General features: G+C 43.1%; 1 pseudogene; it reads right to left on the reverse strand.

Moving 5' to 3' along the window:
* Positions 1 to 4,165: 4,165 nt before the first annotated feature.
* Positions 4,166 to 26,669, reverse strand: part of LOC147365519 (putative serine protease 47) — a 39,026-nt pseudogene continuing 16,522 nt past the window's right edge.

The following is a 26,669-nucleotide window of genomic DNA, read 5'->3' on the forward strand; positions in this document are numbered from 1 at the left end:
CAGATAGGGACCAATCATATACCTGCACTGATCCAGCACACGGCCCCCAGAAACCCCACACAGAGACCTAGACAGATCCACACTGATCCCAGAGAGTGACCCTTGACAGACCCACAGTGTCCCCAAACAGAAACCTCCCACACACCCACACTGACCTTGCACAGGGCCCTCCCAGAGACCCACACTCACTCCAGAGAGGGACCTCCCACTGACCCACACTGACTCTGCATAGGGATCTCCCACAGACCCACAGCGACCCTGCACAGGAACCCTTGCACAGACCCACACTGAGCCCATACAGAGACCTCTGACAGACCCACACTAACCCCATACAGGGACTCCACTAACCTTATTCAGGAATCTCCCACAAATCCACACTGACCCCACACAAAGCCCTCTGACAGACACACATTTACCCACCCTAATGACACACAGGACCCCCTCACAAACCCACATGGAGCAATCTCACCCAGAGTTCTTTCAGATCATCATACAGAGACCCCCACATAGACCTCACAGGTGTTCTTTAGAATCAGAGTGTACATCTGATATCACTTAACAAAGCATGTGCACTGCTGTTTGGAATGTAAATTGGTACAACCAATATTAAAATAGTATGGACATTCTTCAAAAAAATAAAATTAGAATACCATGTGATCCAGGAATACCACTTCTGGTCATACAGCAAAAATTTTAAAAGACTGCAATAATTTCAGGTTATCTTTTCTGACCACAGTAGGATGAAACAAGAAATTCCATAAGAGTAAGAAAATAGGAAAATTGACAAATATGTGGAAAGTAAACAGTACATTCTTTCCCCCCATTCTGGTTTTATTGAGGTAAATTGACATTGACCACTGCATAATTTTAAGACATATAGTGTGATTATTTGGCTTACATACATCATGAAATGATTACCACAAGAAAGTTAGTGAACATCATCTCATACGGATAAAAAAAAAAAAAGTGTTTCTGTTGTGATGAAAACTCTTAGGATTTATTTTCTTAACCATCATATATAAAACACACCAATTTCAATTATATTTATAATACTGTATGACACTTTTTTAAAAAAATATTGAGTCAAAGACAAAAACCAAGGGAAAATTAGAAAGTACATTGAGACAAACTAAAATGGAACACAACACACCAAGACTTACAGGATGAAACAAAAGCAGTACTACAGGAGATGTTCCTAGTGGTAAATACATACATTAAAAGGTAAGAAAAACTTCAAACAATTTAATTTTAGGCTTCAAGGAACTATAGAAAATTAAAACACTAATCTCACATTTAGCAGAAGGAATTAGAGAATAGAAAAATAATAGAAATTTTAAAAAGTGGTGTTTTTTTTTAATCATAAATTTGACCGACTGTTAGCCAGATTAACTAAAATAAAAGAGTGAAGACAAATCAATGAAGTCAGAAATGAAAGAGGAGGCAATACAAATGATGTCTCAGAAATAAAAGAATCATTAGAGTCTATTATAAACAATTATGTCAACAAAGTAGATAACCTAGAAGAAACAGATAAATTCCTATAAACATACAACCTATCAACACTGAACCAAGACAAAACAGAAAGTTTGAACAGACCAATAACAAAGGAGATTGAATCAATCATATAAAAATATAGAAAATCCAGGACCATATGGCTTCACTGGTGAGTCTTACCAAGAATTTAAATAATTAATACCAATCCTTTTCAATCTCAACCAAATAAACTGGAGAGAAGGGAACACTTTCAAATTAAGTTTACAAGGCCAACATTACCTTGATACCAAAAGCAGACGAAGACATTACAAGAAGATTATAGGTCAATATCTGGAATGAGCACAGACTCAACAATCCTCCACAAAATATTAGCAAAGCTAATTCAAGAATAAATTAGAAGGGTCATACCCCATGATTAAGTGCGATTTATTCATGGGATGCAAGGATGGTTCAAAATACACAAATCAATCAACATAATACCCTACATTAACAAAATGAAGGGGAACACATGTAATACCTGTGGCGGATTCATTTTGATATTTGGCAAAACTAATACAATTTGTAAAGTTTAAAAATAAAATAAAAATTAAAAAAAAGAGAAAAAAAGAAAAACTCATATGGTCATGTCAATAGATGTGGAAAATGATCTGACAAAATTCAATATTCTTTCATGATAAAAACTCTCAGTTAATTGGGTATAGAAGGATTATACCTCAACACAAGAAAGGCATATATGAAAAAACCATAGCAAACATATTACTCAACAGTGAAAAACTGAAAGCTTTCACTCTAACATCAGAAAGAAGGCAAAAATGCCCACACCCACCGCTTTTATTCAACATAGCACTGAAAGTCCTAGCCAGAGGACTTAGGCAAGATGAAGAAATTAAAAGCATTAAAATCAGAAAGGAAGAAGTAACATTACCTTCGTTTGCAGATGACATGATCATATATGTAGAAAATCCTAAAGTTTCCAAAACAATAGTGACAACAGCAACAGAAACCATTAGAACTCATCAATGAATTTAGCAAAGTTGCAGGATATAAAATCAGCATATAGAAGTCATTATATAAAAGCAATGAACAACCCAAAAAAAAAGATATTAAGAAAGAAACACCATTCTTAGTCAATATAAAGAATAAAAGGCTGTGCCGTGCTGTGTTGTGCTTAGTTGCTCAGTCATGTCAGACTCTTTGTGACCCCATGGACTATAGCCTGGCAGGCTCCTCTGTCCATAGGGATACTCCAGGCAAGAATGCTGGAGATACACTATACTATCTCTCCAGAACACAAACTCCTCACCTCTCTCCCAACATATAAATAGAAAGACACTATACATGTATATATATCTTCAATGAATATACAAATATATTACCTATTACCTACTACAACACACATGTATAAACACCCTAGCAGTCTCCAAAGAAATACACTTGGATACTCCTAACACTCCACACATTATGAATACTTTCATAATTCATGCATCTGATGATAGACACATACAAACCAGTACACACAAGTAAGACACATAGAAATATCTCCAGGAAACCATTTATGAATTAACTTCCATATACCAAATGATCCCTGGCTAGTAGGAGCTGGCTCATACATCTGCATATACTAACAAATGAGCGTATCACATATTTCTAATACACTTAAATGAAATTTACTAAATCCCCTGTATAAACCTGGAACCTCACCTTCTCATCAGATACACACATACTTACTTCTCAAACTATATAAGCCTAGGAGGCCCCTACTGAAAAACAGAAATCCATAGCACTAGCAAGTAGTTCTCCAAATGGCCGTGCTTCTTGAATACACACATAAATTCACTATACACACAACTCTCCATAAGCCCCAAATATAACCACAATTACCCATTACACTACAAATATGCAAACATATAATTATATATACTCTTTGTTTCAAACACACTACCCACACTACCTGTATATGCTTACCCACATTCCCAAATTCTCACATAGAATTAATTTTTCCATCTTGCAGAATATAGAATCATCTAAACACTACTATAAACAACCTCTACCAGCCCTATAAAATAGCCACAGACTTTCCCCCTATATAGCAAAATATACATAGCTTCTGGAAATCCACACACACAGAAACCACAGACCCATACAACAAGCACTAAACACAAATGATACCCTCAGTACACAAATGATCATTCGACATTCCTCAAATACATAAAATAGACTGTACACCCAAACTAATACACAACAGTACTTTTCCTAACATTGCCCTTGCACATATGAAAAATCTACCATTCAACACATACAAATCCCCAAATTCATGGGTGAAAAAAGCACATGAAAAATAGTTCTCAAATACCAAACTACAAACACCTAATCACTAACTCCTTGATGCCTGTGTTACAATCTCAACACCCTCCAAATACAACACCCAACCTCACACCCTGTCACAAAAATAGAGGCATGAACTCAAACACAAATAGCCACAGACAAAACCAACCCACACATTGGACTATCTATCATACCAACCAATGAAATACGTACAAACCCCATCAAAGCTTGACAGTCAATCATGATTTGATATCAGACTACAAATCAATGTCTTTTACTACATTTGGCAAAGTTCCTCTCATCAGGTACAAGAGTACAGTTTGAACATACGTGTTGACTGATGTTTTCACCGGAAAAAGGAAGTCACCTGTGAAACTATGAGAATGTACTTTAGATCTTCACTCACTTTCACTGATTTTCCAATGACTTGTGCTACCTCTTTTTCACGTTCCTTCTTTTCATATTCAAAAGGAGACTCTTTAGGGGAGTCTCCCTACACCGACAAGGGCACAAGTAACCCCCAGGGTGAAAGGGAACACCTGAGCATTGAAGAATATGTGTCTCCCTTACCTCAAATACCTCAAAGTTCCTGTAATTGATTCTAGAGGCTGCCATGAGGGCCCGCCTCCGCCCAAGCCAGGATAGCTGTTGGGGCTCCACCCTCTTATTGCAGCGAGAGCTCCTGTCTTCCTGAGGGGACAATCTGAACAGACGCTGGGAGCAGCTGTTGGATAACGGCCGTCAGCCTGCCCACAGTGGGCGTGCACATGCGTGCAGACACGCGGCACACAGGCAACTGTCCCATAAGGTTGCTGCGGGAGAGGAGAGAAGTGGAGGGTCTGGGCACGCTGGGGAGGAGAATCCATGGATTCTCACCGGGAATCTTCGTAGCATTATTTTCTTAAAACTAGTTCTTGTGAGATGCATACTGGTGACTTTTACATTGCACACGTGAAATCCATGCATTTAGGTACAAGAGTTTTGGAGAACTCCACCCTAAGCACAATATCCTTAACTTGGAAAAGTGTTTTCATGCCTTTTCATGCACTTGGACTGCAGTTCCTTGGTTCTTATTTATGTCTGTCAAAAAAAACAGTAGGTTCTTTTCCCTACTAGGCCAAAAGTTTTCACTAAAGAACAATCTTAACAAAGAATTTCAGACCTGGGAACACTTTGAGATACTGTCTGCTGACTCCATTCCTAGACTATCCAAATGCATTCAGTTTACTAGAATATTTTTTCTTACTGTATTTATTTACTACATGGAGGTGCTTCAATAAATGTTGATTCTCAGATGTTTCCTTGCAGGTTTTTGTTACCAATAACTTTGATCAGGACTTGAAAATGTGGGTCAGTTTCAGTTGAGTAGCATGGGAATAATTTTATGCTCCCTGTCATTTTTATTTGAGAATTTTAGCTGTCAAACCTAAAAAAAACAAATAGTAGCAGAATCAACTTATTGACTTGGGTTGGTAATACTTTTGAAAGAAGATTCAATCATCATATTCTCTTAGTGATCAATTGTAAGATTAGTAACATTTTTACTTCACAGGATATCTCTTAAAACCCCTGGTATTTAACAATACTGAGAGCCTCCTAGCACACAGATTGAAAACTCTACAAGACATAAGCATGGGATCCCACTGTACTTCTAATGTTCCATGCTTCAGTAGAATATGATCGGTCATCTGAAGTCTGTGATCCATACCCAGAGATTTTTTTTTTTCCTCAGCAAACTTTACCTGCCCCCACCTTTCTGCATGAATAGTCGGAGATCATGGTAAAATGATTTCTAGTTACTCCCTTCTGTTGCCTGTCTCCCCAAATTACTTTTGGACTGATTTAATTATATCTGCCTCTGTGGTCTAAGATTTTCACAGAGTACAAAATGATTGTAGACATGAGGTGGGTTAATTTTTTTCACAATTCCATTTGTATGTCAGTGGCCCTGGGAAGGGCTCATTCAAACTCTACTCAGAGGCATGAATGAGACTCTTTTAACAACTGATTGACAGGACAAGGGGAAGAATCAGCAAGAAAGCCTGCCTTTCTGGAGTGCCAGGGTACAATATTTTACATCCCCATTCCTCTAGTTTGAAGTTACTGGTTAAAAATAATATCATATTTTCCCATGAGAAAAGCTCAAATAGTGAGAAATGTCTCCAAGTTGTTAATTTCTTCAACCCTTAATTTTTTTTTTAATTAAGTTTACTGTGATTTTCTTTAAATTGATCTCACCTAATCTTCTCAACTAAGGTCAAGGGAGAGGGCACAGAGTAGTTAACCAGAGAATAAAAAATAAAAGTTACATGCATATAAGAAGATATTTTTGTACTGAAGAGTACTAGAGGCCTGGGAAATATCTAGATGGACACATCATTCCCTTCAAGTGACTGGTAAAACTCTGAAACTATCCAATATATATATCATTGAAATCTTTCAGATTTAAAGTTGGGAAAAACGTTAGAAATTGTGAGAATATTAGGCAGGAGTTAAGGACAAATTTCCTACACAGTTGTAACAAAGAAGAGGAAAGAAACCTGAGCTCTGGATTCCCAATTCTCTTTCTTTTTCAATATGATTTAAATACAAAATTTTAAATTTTGAAACTTTTATAAGAAAAGGAGGGGAAAATCTTTGGGTCCTAGGGCTTGGTGAAGAGTTTTTACACATGAGAGCAAAAACATTACTCATAAAAAAAGAGAAATTTGGATTTTACTAAAATTCGGTATTTTCCTACATGAAAAACTCTGTTAAGGACGAGAAGAAGCTATAAGTTTGGAGAAATTATTTGCAAGTCACACATCTGAGAAAAGTTTTTTGTCTAGAGTGTATAAAAAACGATTAAAACTCAGTAAAAAGAGGAACAATTCAATTAGAAAATGGGGAAAGATATGAAGAGACATTTCACCAAAGAGGACACGTGTTTGGCAAGTAAATCATGAATAGATGTTCAAAACTCCTGGTCATTAAAGAAACTCAAATTAGGAACACAATGAGAATAATCACATGTTGATTTAGAACAGCTAAAATGAAAATTAACTTGTTAGTTGAGTATGCCATGAGATTGGATTTCTCATAGTGTTACTAAAGGAACTGTAAAATCATAAAGTCACTCTGGAAAGCAGCTTGTCTGTTTCTTAAAAAAAAAAAAAAAAAAAAAAACTAAATATATACTTACCATGTGGTCCAGCAATTGCATTTCTGGCTATTTACTCCAGGAAAATGAACACAGGGTAACAGGCATCTGGGTACAGTCTGCAGGAGTACAAAGAACAACGATATTCAAGTTCTGTAAGAAAGATCAAGATTTGAATTCCTGTTCCCACTAATTTTTACCTATGTCATGTATGAAAAACTACTTAACCCTGCTAGGCTTCCGTTTATCTTGAAAAAGCAGGTAGACCAAGATAATGCTGAACACTGAGTCAGTTTCAGGCAATGGGAACTGGCTGGGCTGGAGTTGACATTTGGTCCATCTGTTACGAGGAAGAGGTATGTGTTGGGATTCCCCGGTTAGAGGTCTAAGGACAACCAGGAGGGACAGAGAACCACCTAACTCCAGAAATGAGGTGTATGATGGCCAGGCCGCAGGGCACAGACAGCCTGGGACTGCTGGGGTTGGGAGGAAAATAAGAACTTAGGAGCAGTGGAGTGGCTACTAGTGCAGCTGAACTGCCTGAGCTCCCCTGATCTTCTGGAGAATGTGTGTGGACCTCATGGTGTGGTAGTAGCTCACTGACTCCAGGGCCCTGCGCAGTCTTGCCTGAGGATCCATAACTGAGTTCACCACCAAGAGAGGGAATGCTAGTCTTCCCCCTTCCAGAGACTGCTGGGCTCTTAAGGGCTGATGCTGGTGGTGGACACACGGCTAAGCATGGTGGTACCTCAGTGGTAGAACTCCAGCCAGAGGCAGGGACTGAGGAAATGTGTGGACGCTGGGAAGACACTTTCTTGAGACCTTCCAAGCTCATCTAGGGGAGAGAGTTCCTGTGCAAGTTCCTGGCTCCAGCAAGTGGTATCCATGTGAGAGTCCATGTGAGTCCATTTGTGCTCATCTGCCAGTGAGAATCCAGGACATGTGGGCAATGCCAGGATTGGAAAGAATTTGGCCTGAATCTTTTGAATAGCATCTAGTCCATATTGGATATGTGCTAAAGGGGAACTTTACCAGATTATCAGGGATTCTGAAGGCTGGGGCAAGTGCATTGTGAGGCTTCCCGGGATCCTACTGGCTACAGAAAGACTCTGTGACAGGCAGACTAGCAGGAAGAATGATGAGAGAATTGCTTCAAGGCTTATAGGCAGGGTCACTGAGTCCTGAGCCAGCTAAGCAGAAAGGAGACACTAGGCTTCTACTGCTGAAGGTGTGTGGATACCTTGGGAGGCTGACCTGGGCCCCTGGCCAGAAGGGAGCTGTCATGTGGGGTTGAGGGCCAGGAAGGTTCCTGTTGTCTAAGCCACATTGCTTGTAATATTTGTTATGGCAGCTGGAGCTAACTGATGTACTTCCTCCGAAGTCTGTGCACTTCCACAGCAGGAGTGGTGCATGCAAGTGGAGACGCCCTTCTCTCTCCCCCGCTGGACTCCAGTGTCCTCACCCCTGCCACCCTCCCCAACCCCCCGCTCTAATGCTCCTGCCAGTTGCTGTTCCCTTGTCCGGGGAGTCAGATGACAAACCTCAAGTGAAGGGTGAGTACTGAGGATCAGGAGGAGCAATAGGGCCCAAAGACAGGGTCAGGATGAGTCTTTTATTTGTTTGTATTTGGTTTTTCAAGCTTGGTTTGTGGGGGTCACAGCTGGTGGACAAGAAAGCCAAGACGGGACCACTGAGAGCTGATGAGGCTGAGGGAGGGGAGGGAGGAAGGTTCTAGCGAGGAGGCTATTGTGGAAACTGGGTCTGTGGAGGAGAGCAGGCATGGGCTCAGGGAGGGATGTGAGCCTCTGGATCTCATCGATCCAGTTGGTGATGTTGGTGAAGATGCTAGGGTAGATGGGGTGTTGGCTGCAAAGCCCCAGCTGGCCAGCCCCTTCAAAACCCAAAACTAGTGAAGTCACAGACCAGCCCCCCCCCCCCCCCCCCGCCCCCGCCCAGAATCACTCTAGGAAAGAAATGGGAGTTCAGATGGGTTACTGAGCCAGGTCTGAGAAGACCAGGTAGCAAAGTGGGGCTTATGAGCCTCTGCCCTCCAGCCTCACTTGGGTGGACCACTGTGAAATTCCAGATAGCAGCATCCCACTCAGACCAGCTTGATTAAGTCATGCAGGTAAGCACTGGAATCATGCCTCAGGAAGTTCCTGATTGACCTTCAGAATAATCACAAATGTAAATCCATCAATATGGAGGCTGTGCCCAGGAAGGGCATGGTGGTCCAGGAGAAAGCACTCTCCAAGGCCAAGAAGGGGCAGCTTCAGGATTTGAACCCAAGAGAGCTGGTCTGTGTGTGGAAACTGGCCAGCTGAAGCTGCTGAAGACCCGGCTTTTGCAAACTCTGAGCTGAAGCAGCACATCCCCACCTGAGTCATCCTCCTTTTTCATTCATTTAGTCTGGGCTTTAGTTTTCTCTCAACTTCTTGGCTGAGTTTCTTCAGAAATTGCTCATACCCAGGCCTGGTGGAGGCAGCCTGTATTGCTCAGGGAGCAGCTGAGGATCTCTTGAAAGCCTCTGAGAGTTATTGGAGTCCTGAAATGCTGTCAGGACAGGACCATCTGGGTGGAAACTCCCTTACTTTATTAGCCAAATGGAAGGTTTCATCATTGGAGGTATGTAGAGGAGCATGGACCATGGCTGTGCTTGGTCCCCTTCAAGCACCAGTCCAACACACACATACAGCATTCAGAGCAGCTTATGCCCTTGAGCACAGGGGTGAAATGACAAAGTTCCTTTCTCATGAAGCTTTTGCAAAGAATCTAACTAGACTGCCATTGTCAGACTTGACATGTGGAAGCAAACCATGGAAGGGACAGGACAGGAAGGGAAGGACGTTTCATAGGGTGGAAGCATGCAGCTTTCACGAGCTGAGATTCCAAATAGGACAACCCAACTTTCTGATGCTGGAGCAGAGGGAGCAGTGAGTGCAGACGAAGAGAGGAAGGATGGCCAGGTGGGTGGGAGGAAGAGCAATGACAAGTGGGAAGCAAGGCGGGTAGACGGGACTCAGGTTCCCAGGGCCTTTATGGTGGGGGTTGGAATTGATGCCCATGGAGAACTGTTAGGTCAAGTCTAGCACCTGGATTGCTCTGGTGCTGTGTGGAGAATTAATTGGTTTGGAGGCAGCTACAGGAGAGAAGTGAGAGATTATGGGTGGGGAGGGGTCAGGGCGGTAAGAAACAGTCAAATTTGGGACAATATGTTGAAAGAGGCAACAGGACCAGTCAAAGTTGAGCCTATTTCACCAAACAAGGAAGAAGCACAGAGGGGGAGGAGCAGGCTGAGCACAGAGCCCTGGGGTCTCCAGCATTTAGATGTGGGAAGGGAGGGGACCAGTGCAGAGTGGAGTGGCTGGCTGGTCCTGGTGCCCAGGAAATGGCAGTGAGACTTGCTCAAGTGCTGAATGAGAGAAGGACTCAGGTCCAAGGGTAGCTCTGGCAAGACAGGCTCTTGGAGACACTGGCCATGTGGCTCTGGTGGCACTGGGGACACTCATGTCCAGAGTGGGTTAGATTCAGGGCTGTTATGAGGAGTCTTTGGGGAAAAGGAGGCAGAGAAACTGGGCAGTAGCAGGAGGGAGATTGCCCTGCACATTCACACAGGAGCCATGAAAGGGCTCACGGAAGACATGGAGCAAGGGAGACTCTGGGTACCCAGAGCTCCAGGAGGGACTGACTAGGATGGGCCAGGAGGCTCAAGAGAGATAGAAGATGCTTTCTTGGGGTGAGAAGAAGTGGGCTGGGAAGATGAACGGGGTCTAGTCTGAGTGCTTTGATATTCTCAGTGAAACAGGAAGGAAGCTCTCCAGCTGAGAGGGAGGGGTGGGGAAGTGGCAACTTGAAGGAAAGAGAAGGGTACATGGTGTGGCTGGCCAAAAATCACCCTCAAAAATGGCCATTCTCATCATCAGAACTGTGGTTAAGTTACCTTACATGGCAAAAGGGACTCTGCAGCTGTGATGGAGCAGAGGATCAGGGAATAGGAAGATTATCCTGGATTATCTGGTTGGACCCAACATAATCACAAAGGTCCTCATGGGGAAAGAGGGAGGCAGGGGGTCAGAGTCTGAGGAGGAGATGTGAAGACAGGAGCAGAAGGAGGAGTGATGTGCTTTGGAGACAGAGGAAGGGGCCATGAGCCAAGGAATGCTGGGGACCTCTAAAAAGACATAGAGATGGCTAACAAACACATGAAAAGATGCTCAACATCACTCATTATGCAAATCAAAACCACAATGAGATAGGTACCATTTCATGCCAGTAAGAATGGCTATGATCCAAAAGTCTACAAGCAATAAATGCTGGGGAAGGTGTGGAGAAAAGGGAACCCTCTTACATTGCTGGTGGGAATGCAAACTAGTAGAGCCACTATGGAGAACAGTGTGGAGATTCCTTAAAAAACTGGAAATAGAACTGCCGTATGACCCAGAAATCCCACTGCTGGGCATACACACCAAGGAAACCAGAAGTGAAAGAGACACGTGTAGCCTAATGTTCATCACAGCACTGTTTATAATAGCCAGGACATGGAAGCAACCTAGATGTCCATCAGCAGATGAATGGATAAGAAAGCGGTGGTACATATACACAATGGAGTATTAATCAGCCATTAAAAAGAATACATTTAAATCAGTTCTAATGAGGTGGATGAAACCGGAGCCTATTATACAGAGTGAAGTAAGCCAGAAAGAAAAACACCAGTATACTAACACATATACATGGAATTTAGAAAGATGGTAATGATAACCCTGAATGCGAGACAGCAAAAGAGACACAGATGTATAGAACGGTCTGTTGGACTCTGTGGGAGAGGGAGAAGGTGGGATGATCTGGAAGAATGGCATTTAAACATGTATAATATCATATATGAAACGAATCACCAGTCCAGGTTCGACGCAAGATACAGGGTGCTTGGGGCTGGTGCAGTGGGATGGCCAAGAGGGGTGGTACGGGGAGGGAGGTGGGAGGGGGTTCAGGATGAGGAACATGTGTACACCCGTGGTGGATTCATGTTGATGTATGGCAAAACCAATACAATATTGTAACGTTCACTGCAGCACTGTTTATAATAGCCAGGGCATGGAAGCAACCTAGATGTCCATCAGCAGATGAATGGATAAGAAAGCTGTGGTACATATACACAATGGAGTATTACTCAGCCATTAAAAAGAATACATTTGAATCAGTTCTAATGAGGTGGATGAAACTGGAGCCTATTATACAGAGTGAAGTCAGAAAGAAAAACACCAATACAGTATATTAATGCATATACATGGAATTTAGAAAGATGGTAATGACAACCCTGTATTCAAGACAGCAAAAGAGACACAGATGTATAGAACAGTCTTTTGGACTCTGTGGGACAGGGAGGGGGTAATGATTTGGGAAAATGGCATTAAAACATGTATAATATCATATAAGAAATAAAATAAAATAAAATTGTTCTTTGGTTTGAAACAAAAAAATAAAATAAATAAATGTATAGTGAAAAAAAAAGAAAAAGCAAGAAAACATTTTCTCCTAGAGCCTCCAGAAGGGAGCAGCCAGGCCAACACCTTGCCTTTAGACTCGGATGTCTAGAAATGTAAGAGAATACATTCTGTTGTCTGAGCCACCAATTTAAGGTGATGTCACCAAAGCACCAAGAAAGTCACACCAGGGCTTCTTGGACATTGAGAATGTGCCATCATCACCTCAGCTCTTCTCCTCTGGGGTCTCTATCTGGGGTGCCCTCGGCCCTCCCCACAGTGCACCCATACTGCACTCTTTTAAGGCCGGGGAAGGCCAGGCCCCTGTACACTCCAGGCCTCAGGGATTCATGCAGATGAGCCTTGTGGTTGCTGATATTATGGTGGATTCTGGACTAGTATGAGGAAGATGGGAAGGGCTCCAGTAGCCTCCTGACCCCACAGGAGTTCTCAGAAGGCAGAGGAAGCCCCACCACTAGTATATCCCATGGAAAGTGAGCTGTGCTTAGCACTACTGAAAAGACAGAGTAAACTGAGTGTGGGTGTGTGGGTGTGTGGGTGTGTGGGTGTGTGGGTGTGTGGGTGTTGTGTGTGATGAGTGGAGCCAGGGCAGTGAATTTCACATTGGGTGAGAGGATAGGTCTAAGACAGGTCCAGAAGAGTAGGTACAATCCGGGTAGATGGAGACAGGCCAGGCCAGAAGATTGAAAGCCAAGACTTGCTAAGTACCTCCTGAATGCCAGTACAGTACTAAATTTCCTACAGGGACCTTATTAAGAGGAAGCTTTAGCAAATCTATTTCATGGGTGAGGAAACTCAGCTAAGGTCACAATCCCAGGAAATGACAGACTGAATACAGGAACCATGTCTTTTCTGCCCCACAGTCTAAGCGCTGAGGGCCCCTGTGGTCTGTCTCTACTCAGACCTGTTTCTGGATGCCCTGTGCCAGGGGGAAGGCACTTTCAGGGAGAGAAGAGGGGCCTGGGTTGGAGGATGGGAGCCAGAGCAGGTAATGTGGCAGAAATGAATCTAGATGGAGTCTCTCAGGAAGGTTGTGGGGACTGAAAGGCTAAAAGAGGCAGGAGTGGGGTGGGGGTTATATGCTGCCTTGGCTCTTCAGGGTCCATCTCAGTGGTGTCCTCATCCTGAGGAGAAATGAGATGAAGAGTTGGCACTATGGATATCCAGCAGGCAAGCAGACAAAGGGCCATGGAAGAGCTTGGCACATGAAGCCAGCTTGGGAGGCTCAGCCCTGAGGGCGATGCGGTGGAGGTCACATTAGGCTTCGAGTGAAAACACAGGGGCCCATGCTGTGCTGCCTTATTTTAGGGTAGCCACTTGTCCTCTTCAGGCCTGTTTTCTCATCTATAAAACAAGGCACTACACAGAGTGTAAAAGTTCACAATTAAAATATCCAACAAGGAATCTTCCTTGGTGGTCCAGTGATTAAAAATCTTCCCTCCTTGCAGAGGACATGGGTTCCATCCCTGGTCAGGGAACTAATATTCCACATGCCACGGGACAACCAAGTCTACATGCTGCAACTACTGAGCCCATGCGCTCTGGAGATCTCATGTGACAACTGAGAGAGGCCCACACTCTGCAATGAAGAGCCTGTGTGCCACAGCTAAGATCCAACACAGGCAAAGTAAAACAAACAAACAGAAAAAACACAAAAGCAAAAACATACATGAAAACGCAAATAGCCAACAATGGACATATATCTGGAATATATAAAATATATAAAGAGCCCCTAAAAGAAGAGACAGAGAACCCAACAGAAAAATAAGAGGGGGGAAAAATCTTGAAAGGAAACGTTACATAAAACAGATATCCAATAATAATAAATATGTGAAAGTATATTTAATTGGTCATTGGGAAAATGCAAACCACAACAGACTATTAAAATGAGAAAAGATGGAAAATGCTAAGTATTGGTGAGAATATAAACTCTAATCTACTGCTTGAATGAGTGGAAATGGTGAACCACTTTGGAGATGTTCAGTAATATTTGCCAAAGCTGAATATACGCATACCTTTTACTCCAACAATTCTACTCAAGGGTTTCTGTGAAATAGAAGGTAAAACATTTGGAAGTGAAATAAAATGAAAAACTTGGAAAGTAGTAAAATATCCATTAAGAGTGTAATTGATCATCAAATTCTATGCACACAGTAGAGTCCTGTAGAGTAAGGAGACTGAACAGGTAACAGCATGTATGAATTTCACAAATCTAATGTTAAGACTGCCAACTGGAAATAAATTCTACTTACAGAACATTCAGAATCTAATCCAAAGTATTAAAGGTGAAGATGGTGGTTTCTGTTGGGTGTTGGTGACAGGAAGGAAGTGTGAGTTGGGCCTCTGGGGTATTGATCACATGTGGCCTCACTATGTGAAAATTCATCCAGCTTATGAAAAGAGCATGGATATATTCTTTTGTATGTATGTTATGCTTCAGTAAAAACTTTAATATATGCCTCAAGAATAGATGCTGTAGATGCTTTCATGTGCAAGGAACTTAGGAAGGGGAGTTGGCCTGGGGGACACTGCCAAGGGATGGAGTCCAGGAAGACTCATAGAGGGAAGAAATGGGAAGTCCCAGGGGCTCCACAAAGAGAGCAGAGGCAACACAGTCCCTCCCCGAGAGAAACTGAAGCCCTGAGAACAGGTGAGGGAAAAACAGAAAGGCAGATTATTCACTTGGCAGATGGACATTCCTGTCGAGAAGTCCCCAGCACACAGCATGTTCACATGGACAGAGCAGTCTTGCCTTTTCTATCTCCATATAACAGTTTATAGAACTTGTTCTTAATGAAGCTCACCTTACCCTACTGGAGATGGAAGGATTCGAGCAGAGGTGCTGTGAGGATAAGGAGGAAATCAGGGAAGGATGCTGTAGCCTAGCTACAGAGCTCTGTCTCACCAGTCAGCAGTGCCCCCAACATGGGGTTTTCTCTGCACAGCACAGCTTTCATCCTTGTTTCAGTCTTCTATCTATGCCTAATATGCCCTCCCCTGTTTCTCAAACTTTTCCTAATTCATCCTATTCCCTCAACCTCTTTCATAGCAATAGGCCATACTCCTATTCCACAAAGGAAAAAGGCAAATCCTACCAACATCTGCCACTCACTGGTGCTTAGTAACCATTCACCAACCTATCTATCCTTTAACAAACCATCCCATCCACTCACCTTTTGTCTATCACTAACATTGCTTTCCATCCACCTGTTCCTCCATTCACCTACCTACTTTTCCTCATGTCCCATTTGCCCACTCATCTTTTCATCCATCTCTCCATTCTCCCCTCCATCAATGGACCCACTCACTCCATCTCTCTGCACACCATCCTTTCCTTCCACCCATCTTCCCTGCCACCCACTCGTCCTCCAACTTCCCCCATCCATCTTCTCATCATGACACTCATTTATTCTCCATTCAGTTTACTCATTTATTCATCTGTCCTCATGTTAAGTATCTTTTAACTAATGATACAGGGGACAGTTTTTAGTTGGGACAGACAGCGTAAATGGAATAAATAAGGAGCATTATTTTAGACATGATAAGTGGTGTAAAGGAAACAAAACAGGAAGATGTGCTATTAGGGTTGGCCTGTTTTAGCTCACGTGATCAAGTGAAACTCTTCAGAGGAACAGCTGAATTGCATAGGTAAAGAAACGACTCATGGCAAGGTCAGTCAGGACAGCAAACGAGTCCAGGGAGATAGTCAAGGTGGAGATATGATGTGGGAATGGCCTTGACATAGTCAAGGCAGGAAGGAGGCCTGCTGGCTGGGGTGGTGTGGGTGAGGGACACAGTAGGAGATGAAAGAGAGGAATGGGGCCTGAGATTCAAGGCAGGGAGTTGTGACCTTATTTTAAGTAGAAATGAGAAGGCACTGGGGGTCATGAGCAGGGAACTGGCATGACTCCTGCTCCAAAGCAAATACTCAGATAGCTATCAGGAGAGTAACATAAAGCACACAGGATGGGACCTGAGATCAGTCTGGAAGTCCAGGGAAGAAGGACCCGGGGGCAGCAGTGGGATACCTACCAGGTGCCAGGCCCTGCCTGAGGCATGGACTGGGATATCGAAACAAGAAAGACAGGGTCCCTGTCCTCAAGGAGGAACCAGTCTGTGCGTGTGTGCGTGTGTGTGTGTAAAGTGTGTATACATGTTCTGTATGTGTGTCTGTATGTGTGTGAAATGCATGTGTTGTGTGTCTCTGTATTGTGCCTGTGTGTGTGTGTGAAGTGTGGTATACATGTGTTGCATGTGTGTATGTGTGAAGCGTGGTATACATGTGTTGTTTGTGTGTGTGTCTGTGTATTGTGTGTGTGTGTGTGAAGTGTGTGTGTGTGGTATGAGAGTGCTGCAGACCTGGTTGTTTGTCCTATGATTAGGACGTGTTAGTGACATACTAATAGGCAGGGACCAGAGATGCTGGAACATACCACCCAATGAAAACAGCATCAGTTCAAAATGCCTGTAGTACCTCTGTAGAGAAACACCATATCAAATTATGACCCAACTTAATAATTACAAATAAGTACTCTTTCCCTCCCTAATTTTGCATCATAAGCATTTCACCCAATCATTAAAGTTTTTCTTTAATAAAACTTTTGCTCATAAGTTTTTGCCTACATGTCTCCACTTTCAAACTTAAGAAACACAGTTTTTTTCCTGTGTCATTCAGTTCACCTAATGAGCCTACAAAGTAGATGACTGAACTGGTTTGGGAGAAGAGCAAAGCGAGGTTTGGAATTGATCAGGCAGCCTCAGAGGTCAGAGGTCATACTTGAGTTTTTTTTTTTTTTTTTTTTTTCCCATTTTTCCCAAGTGCCTCCTATGGCACTGGGAAATCAGAGAGTTTGTCAATGACTTGGAAGGAGTCAGGTCTCAACCATGATCTTTGAGTTGGATCAAGTCATTCAGATCTATGGTTGATTTAAACCTTGGAATCAAGAACCAGAAAGACTTCAAGAACTCAGATTCTTGATTGCAAAGTCAAAGATTCCCAGACTTCAGAGCTTTACACTTAGGGAACACCAAAGCCTTAGAATCACACACTTTCAGAACTAGAACTAGAATGGGCCTGTCCTCTGGAAATGAAGCATAGTGGGCCAAGGGGACCTTTGCCTGGCAACATGTCAAGTGGAGACATACCTCCCTTCTTTGCTCCTCTGTCCTTCTCCCCTTCCTCCTCCTCCCCATTCTCATCCCCCCCAACTAACCCACACCCCCTCACTTTCCTCGTTGAGCATCCCCCAGCCAGTTTTCCAGCAGGATGAGTCACTGGGAAGCTTCATGCCAGGGACTGGGAGGCAGGCAGGGATGATGTAGGAGGTGAAGTTCACAGGAAAGAGCAGCTGCAACATGGCGATGTCACTCCCAAAGGGATGTAACCTCTCAAAGTCTGGGTGTGTGATAATCTGGATCACAGACACCTCCTGGGCATGCTGGTACAGCTGGGTGCTTCCTAACAGAACCCTGTAGTTCCCTGGGGCTTTGGAATTCCTGGAGGAGGAAAGGCACACTGTCACCATCATCTCCAAGTGGGAACTAGCTCTTTCCCTACATCCTCATCTAACTGCCCACACCCCTCTGGGCCCCTCCACTCCATGGGATGCCAGACAGCTTCTGTCTCCCCATTTCTATTGCTCAGGAGGCCTTCTTTCTTGAGGCTAATTGATATCCTACTTATAGTTTCAAACATATGGCTGGCTTCTCCATCACATACTAGAATCGGAGAAGCACTGAATCCTTGTTCTGGAAAACTCTGTGGGGTCATCAAATGAAGGCCTTTTGATTGTCCATGGCAGGCATTCTGACTCAGTCCCAGCTCTAACTTTACCCTTCCCGAGACTCCATACAACCCACCTTCTGGCCCCACACTCTTCCTGACCATCCCCTCTTTTCAACACCTACCTGCCGAAAGCTTGCTTCTCCACTGAGTTACAAGGACTTGAAAAAGATTCGGTAAATAAATGAGCAAATGAAGGCATGAAACAGAACCTTGCCCTGTTCCCCCAACACAGGTGCTGAGACTTCCCCCCTCCCTCACGGTCTTCACAGCTCATCTACGTGGAGGCCCTCTCTCAAGTTCCCTCACCCAACCCTTCCCCTCCAGCAAGCCCTCCCTCTCCACACATCTTCTCCTGACCCCCCACCCCATGTGCTCTGCCCTTTTCACCCATGCTGGGCTTTCTCTCCTGACAGGATGGAGACATGGTGAGGAAGGATTCGCCACCCCTGATGCCACTGAGGGCCTTGCACAGAGCATGGCACAGAGTGGGTGCCAATGGACTCTGAGCCCTCAGGGCTCCAGGGCCCAGACCTGGGCCGTGATGCCTGAACTCCTTGGTGAGCCCTCCTCATCCGTTAAGAAGCCAGTCACTGAGCCAGCCCCACCTGGCTAGGTGAATCAGACTCCTGGGCAGCCCTGTCACTCTCCCAGGGAGCCCACCTCCCCCTTATGCAGCCTGGCACCATGGCTTCCTGCATGCACACCAGTGACCATGACTCCTCCTGGGCACACAGTTTTGCAGGAGTAATAAGAAGAATCATTCAGCTGCCAGCCACACATGCGGTCCCAGGCCTCCATCTAGAGTCTGACACCTGGCAATAAGGGGGCACTGAGAAGAAGGTGTGATCTGAGATGGGTTCACACCAAATGGCAGCGAGGACTGACACTGCCACTCTCCTGAGGCACGCCTGTGTTGGGGGACGGACACAGGGGCCGAGGGCAGAGCATGAGGAGGATCTGGGCAGGTGAGCAGGGAGGACAGTCCAGGTGGAGGGTACACAGGCCAAAGGCAGGAACAACACACCTTGGAAGGCCACAGACTGCCCAGAGGAAAGCCCAGAGGAGCTAACGTGGGACACCATCCCACTTTTTTTGTCTTCCCCCGCATCCTCCTCCCCTGCAAGCACCTGTGCTGGCAGCCTAGGAAGGAGACTTACTTGAGAAAGCAATAGGTGGTGGAAAGGAGCCAGCTGGAGTTAATGAGGATAGCTCCACAGACATGCAAGCCCTAGGACCACAGCCTCCATGTCCCGGCCACCATAGATCCTTCCCATCTCCTTGGATTTCCCGCACACTATGGAGACTCCCCTGCCGCCTATAATAGAGACACTGGTGGTACTCCAAATGTTGCAACCAGGAAAGCCTCCCTGTTTCACATATGGGAAAATCAAGGTCAGGCCTCCAGCAGCCTAGCCAAAATGACAGGGCTACTTGGACTCTGCCTTCGCTGGCTGCCACTGAGGACTGGACAGCAGAGCACAACACATCAAGCCCTGTGAGGATAAGGACCCAGGGGTCTGGGGGGACCAGCTCACAGGAACATCTCCAGGCAGATGGACGTCCTTGAGCAAGGTTGCCAAGTGCTGGGCATGACACAGACCTCATTTCCCTCACCTAGCACACCTCAGTGCCTTGTCTTGTAGATCAAAGAACCAAAGGTCTCAGAAGTTGCCAACATTACTTTCTCAAGACCATGGCTTCTAAGGGCCTGTGCACCTCCACTTTACCCCATGTCTTAGGGAGGAAGACTTGCAGGCAGAAGTTGTGGTGGTGTGTGATCTGGGGCAATTCACTCCCCTCTCAGACTCTGCAGGAGTCTCCGTTTCTAAAAGAAGAAGGAGGGGGCTAATGAGGATGGCCCTAGTTCTGGGACTCACACCTGGGAGGGCAGGAGTGTGCCCAGGCCCCCTGAGCCTGGGCATCCTGGTCTAAGGCCGGGGCTACCAGGGCCTCAGTGAGGAGAATGAGACCCCTGGTCCCTGGACTCAGGCCTATTTACTCAGTAGTCCTAGAACTTTCCTTCACCCAGCCTCCAACCTCTGGGCCAGACCCTGCTAGTCCCCACTCCCACAGCCCTACAAAGGGATTGGGTCTTTTCCCACCCAGAAGCCTCACAGTGGAGGGCCTGACCCACCTGTGTGGGGGGTATCTCTGGGCTGTCTGGTAGGAGGGAAGGGCAGAGAAAAGATGAGGCTTAGTGGCTCAGGACACACAGGCCCTGGTCACAGCCGCCTGCCCTCAGGCCCTGTAGGCTAGGGGATCTTGGCCCGAATGGAGGCCCCAACGAACCTATAGCTCCAGGAGCCAACCGCTGTGGTCGCCAAGTCGGAGCTCCGGCCCTCAACGCTCCCCGATCGCCTGCAGTCCGGCTGGGGAACCTCGCAGCTCCAGGGTGGCCACGGTCAGCAGCAGCAGCCAGCTGCGGGCTGGCCTAGACCTTGGGGGATCCCCGCCTCTCTGTCCGTTGCCAGGGTTACTGACCCCAGTCTGAGCTCACCCTGCTCTGGCCCCGCCCCAGACTAACTCCAATCCCACTCTCATCCTCTTAGTAACTTTTTAAACAACTCTACTTCAATAAAATGTGTATACCATGATGTTCACTTATTACAAAAGACAGTTCAGTGATTTTCAGGAAATTAAAATATATATATATATATATATATATATTTACATAAACCTTTTACTTTAGAATAATTTTAGGTTTATGAAAATGCTGCAAAGATAATACAGACTTCCAATATCCCCCTCACCCCGTTTCCCCTAATGTTGAGATCTTGTATTACTACAGTACATTTATCATAACTAGTGAGCCAATACTGATACATTGATGTTAACCTTAGTCCATTCTTTTTTTTTTTCCTTCAGTTTAAGTTTGAGGTGCATAGTGTAGTGATTTGCCTTACATGCATCATGAAATGGTCATCACAATAAATTTAATGAAACCACATAGGTACAAAATGAAAGAAATTGGGAAAACAATGTATTTCCCAGTGATTAGAACCCAGGATTTACTCTATCAACTTTCATGTATAACATAGAGCTGTATTAATTATATTTATCATGCTGTATATTACATTCCTAGTACTTATGTATCTTAAAACTGGGAATTTTATTTTCCTAGTACTTATTTACCTTGTAACTGGGAATGTGTGTCTTTGACTGTAACTATCCAATTCCTACTTCCTGGCCTCATGTAACCACTAGTTTAATCTATCTCTTTCTATGCATGTGTTTTTGAAGTATACTTGACCTACAATGTTATGTTAGTTCCTGTTGCACAACATAGTGATTGTGATATTTGTACACATTTCAAAATGATAAGTTAGTTACGATACATTACATACAAAGACATTACATAGTTATTGACTATATTCCCCACACTGTACATTTCTTACCCATTTCATACTCATTTATTTTCAACTATATAAATACCATTTATTTATTTATTCTTTTTGACTGCGCTGGGTCTCTGTTGCTCCACAAGGGATTTGTCTAGTTGTGGAGAGCAGGGGGTACTCTTTGTTGTGGTGTGGTGCTTCTCATATGGTGGCTTCTCTTGTGGAGCACTTTTTCTAGGGTATGGAGGCTTTAGCAATTGAGGAACACGGGCTTAGTTGCCCCACAGCATGTGTTATCTTCCTAGACTAGGAATTGAACACATGTCCCCTGCATTGGCAGGCAGATTCTTAATCACTGGAGCACCATGGAACTCTTACAGCTGGAACTTCAATCTCCCTCAGCTTTTGCTTTCTTCCCCCTCAATCCTCTTTCTTCTGGTAACGACTTGTTTGTTCTCTGTGTCTATAACTCTGCTTATGTTCTATGTTTGTTCATTTATTTTTTAGATTTCACATATAAGTGTCATCATACAATGCTTGTCTTTGTCTGACTTATTTCACTTTAGCATAATACTCTCTGGGCTTCCCAGGTGGCGCTAGTGGTAAAGAACCCGCCTTTGTATGCAGGAGACTTAAGAAACAAAAGTTCAATCTCTGGGTTGGGAAAAGATTCCTTGGAGGAGGGCATGGCAACCCACTCCAGTATTCCTGCCTGGAGAATTTCATGGACAGAGGAGACTGGAGGGCTACAGTCCACAGACTGCAAAGAGTCAGACATGACCGAAGTGACTTAGCACAGAACAGAGCACATAATGTTCTCTAGGTCCATGCATGTTGACACAAATGGTAAGATTTCATTCTTTTTCAAATATGTGATTTGCCATATTTTCTCCAAGGCTGTGGCTTGTCTTTTAACAGTGGCTTTTGAAGAGCAAAAATGTTTAATTTAATCAAGTCTAATTTACTAATTTTTTCTTATATAACTCATACTTTTGATGTTATAGCTAAGAGATCATGATTTTCTCCTATGTTTCTCTGAGAAATTTTAAAGGTTGTTTCTTACATTTGAAGCCATGATCAAGTTTTAGTTCATTTTTGCCTAGTGTGATATAATAAGTTTCTGTTTCTTAGTTTTTGGTCTTTCTTGTGGCTATCCATTTGTACCAGTACCTTTTCTTGGTTAAAAAATCAAGATTAGAATTTCTCATATTGAATTGTTTTAGGACATTTGTTGAAAATCAATTCATGATAAAAGGTTCTATTCCTGGACTCTCAATTCTGTGCCATTGAATTATGTTCTTTTCCCATGCCAGATCCACTCTCTAAATTAGTATGTTATGGTAAAATTTGAAATCAGGTAATAAAAGTTCTACAACTTTATTCTATTGCCAAATTGTTTAGGCTGTTGTGAATTCTTCATATTTCCCTCTGAATTTTAGATCAGCTGTCAAATTCAACCCCCCCCCCAAAAAAAAACCCTGCAAGAATTTTCATTGGGACTGCATTGAATTTATAGACCAATTTGAAGAGAATTGCTTTCTTGATAATATGAAATTTCCTGATCCATGAACAAGAACTATTTCTCTCTTTGGATAGATCTTTAATTTCTGTCAGCAATATTTTGTAGTTTTCAGTGTACAGATCTTATAGTTATTTATTATGTTTACTGCTAGGTATTTTATCATTTTCCATGCTATTCTAAATGAAATTATTTTTAATTATTTAATTTTAATAAAATATTAATATTTTAATATTTAAATTTAATACATATTTAATAAATTATTAAATTTAATAAAATTTAATAATTTAAATTATTTAATTTAATTTTTCCCTTTTCATATTTTTGTACCTCATATATAAGAACACCATTTATTTTTATAAGAAATATTGCTCCCTATGAACTTTCTAAACTTCTTTCTTTATCCTAGTCTGTTTCATCTTGTTTTACTTTGCTCTGGTGGGTTCACTGGGGTTTTCTAACACATGCAATCATGTCTTCTGCAATAACAGTTCTAACTTTTGCATTTAAAGTTGGATTCCTTTAATTTCTTATTTCCCTCCTATCTTCTTTTCTCTTTCTTTTTCCATTCCTCCCTTCTTTCCTCTCTTTCTCTCTTTCTCCCTTTCTTTCTTTCCTCCACTTTATAGAGTTGGCATTGATAAGGATCCTGTTTTTAAAATATGGTCTATCAACCTTTGTCTTTAATTTTGAGTATTTAATCTATTCATATTAATGTGGTTATTAATACGGTTGGAATTACATTTTCCAGTTTGCAATTTGTTTTCTGTATGTCTCTTATCTTTCCTCCACTTTTGAGACAGACTGGGCCATGGGGCACTTTACTGAAGTGCTGCAGCGGATTCCCATACACTGGTGTACACATGAGTGAGTCCCACCTGTGAGTTAGAGTCCCACAGTCAACGTACAACTGGCTGGTTTCCAGGCTTGATCACTCCAGTGGGCAGTGCAAAGGGTGCTCCTTCCTTAACTGGCCCTTTCTGGAAGCACACAGGTTGGTGCCTGAATGGATGGACATGCACAGGGGGCGGTTGAAACTGCAATCTCTTTCTGTCATTTTCTCTTTTTTCAGTCTTTTCTGTCCCTCCTCCCTTTACATCTCCCTTAGTCCTATACCCGCACTCCCATCCTTTTAATCCTGAATACTTCTTGTTTGTGTCTTTCAGTTTCTGTCATTGAGGTTTGTCTGTCCAACTGTTCCTGCAAGTCTCTGCTGACATTGTGGGCATGGAGGAGCACCTATGCCTTGAAATACAAATACAATCTTCATTGTCTGAGACTCCAGCCTTGGGTTATTTTCCTGTGTGCTTTCCAACCCTTTGCCACCCTTTGGACTGTAGCCTGCCAGGCTCCTCTGTCTGTGGGGTTTTCCAGGCAAGAATACTGGAGTGGGTTGCTTTTTCCTTCTTCAAGAGATCTTCCCAACCCATAGACTGAACTCCTGTCTCCTATGTCTCCTGCACTGCAGGCAGATTTTTTACCCACTGAGCCAACTTAGTGGGAGTTTAAAGAACAAAAAAAGAAGAGAGGAGCCTGTTTTGCTATCCTCTGACTTTGCAATGTACTATTCTGCCACCAGGTTTCTCTGCTCATGAGATTCTCCATGCAAGAATACCATAGTGGGTTTCCATTTCCTACCCCAGGTAATCTTTCTGACCCAGGGATTGAACCTGCATCCCTTATGTCTCCTGCATTGGCAGGCAGGTTCTTTACCACTATCACCACCTGGGAAGCCTAGTTGGCCAGGACTCTCTCAGGAAATACCTGATCCATCTGTAGTCCCCCAGACTGAGGGGGAAATAAAAGGCCTTTTAGAATTCAAGCAGGAAAACTATGAGATCTCTGGTGTTGTAAAAATTAACTTGTCTGGCTTAAGTTTGTGGGTTTAATCAATACAGACTTCTTTGTATTATCAGCAATAAGTATACTACTTTCATTGTACCTAGAGTTATTGGAAGTCAATAAGTACATGCTGTTTCTATTGTAAAATCTGTCATTGAGGAAAATAAACTGATATGATTAAACTTCTAAGTAAATATAAGTGGGATAAGAGTTTTCAGTAAATTCTATGGGAATAATTGGGCTTCCCTGGTGGCTCAGATGGTAAAGAAGCCTCCTGCAAGGCAGGAGACCTGGGTTCCATCCTTGGGTCAGAAAAATCCTCTGGAGAAGGGAATGGCTACCCGTTCCAGTATTCTTGTGTGGACAATCCCATAGACAGAGGAGTCTGGTGGGCTATAGTTCATGGGGTTGCAAAGAATTGGACACAACTGAGTGACTAACACATTCACACTTTTCTGGGAATAATTATGCTTTGGAAATGTCCATCTAGAATAGTTCCTCCTAATTTTGGTAACTTGAAACCAAATTAAGTTAAAGAATGGTAATCTACTGAGCAATCAGAACATTTTAAATGAAATGAAATATTGGAACTTTAATTGCTAAACAGATCTAAATTTACCTATTCTTTTTCCTCTTGTGAGAGAGAAATTAAAGATGCTTGGCTTCATTAGACACATTTCTTGCAGCACATCAAGGAAAGAAATTGTGATTTGGAAAGATATGTGTTTCTAGAAGTTATGGGATATTCCAATTAGGGAATGTTAATGCAAAATGTAGTTCATGGTGGCTTAAGAAAAATAGTATGCATGTTTTCAGAAAAGAAGGTATGAGGAATGGAAATATACTTTGTTATTAATAAAAGGAAAGAGGTAATTTTGTCCTAGAGCTGGTTAGCTCTGCATGGATAAAACAAGGTACAAAATATGGCTACAGAAAATTGCAGAGGATTTCTGGGAAAGGAACACTGAGAAAATAATTTTGTATGAGGTTGAGACTGTCTAAGGTTGGATTACATTTAAGTAGGTAGATGGATTTTATTAAGAGTAAGCTGATATGAGACTGGATTTGGTTTCTTTCATAAGAGAATGAAATTTTCCTGAAACGCTGCTTTTGATAACAGGCTGTGAGTTTCTGTGATGTTAAGTGATCTGTACTTACTTTTGAATGTTTTTTTTTTTTTTTGCTCAAGGAATAATTGTTTCACAGCAACCTATGATTCTCTCTGACTGGGTATTTTAAAACTTTTTGGAAATTTTGAAAGATTTCCCAAACATCAAATTCTGGTTGAAATTCTTTTGACTTCCAGTAAACTTTGGAATGCTTCAAGGGGCCCATGGAGCATCCAAAAGAGAGATCCTAAACCAATTGTGCTCATTTAGTATGTTAAGTTACATGGGAAACCTTGTCCAAGCTCACTATTGCCTGTGTCAGATGGAAGTATCATGCTCTCCCCAATATTATTGTAGCTGCCAAGTAGGGGAAAGGGTTTTGGGTTCTTTAGTTGTTTATTCTTTCACTACCTAAAAAAAAAAAATCCCCTGTAGGAATAATCCCACCATTAGGCTCTCAAGTCCTGTTGCCCATTGCAGTTTTCACTGCATTCAACTCCCAGTTCTTTCAGGAGTTCTTTTTTCCACCTCTGGGATTCCCTTCACTCCAGGCCTTGGCAGCCCATACATACCATGTCACAGAACACCTGTTGTGCTGGTCACTTCCAAGCAGCCCA

Source organism: Bos grunniens, chromosome 9 (assembly GCF_055505025.1).
Source record: "Bos grunniens cultivar Pamir isolate PY7600 chromosome 9, Bosgru_T2T1.0, whole genome shotgun sequence".
Classification (NCBI taxonomy): Eukaryota; Metazoa; Chordata; class Mammalia; order Artiodactyla; family Bovidae; genus Bos; species Bos grunniens.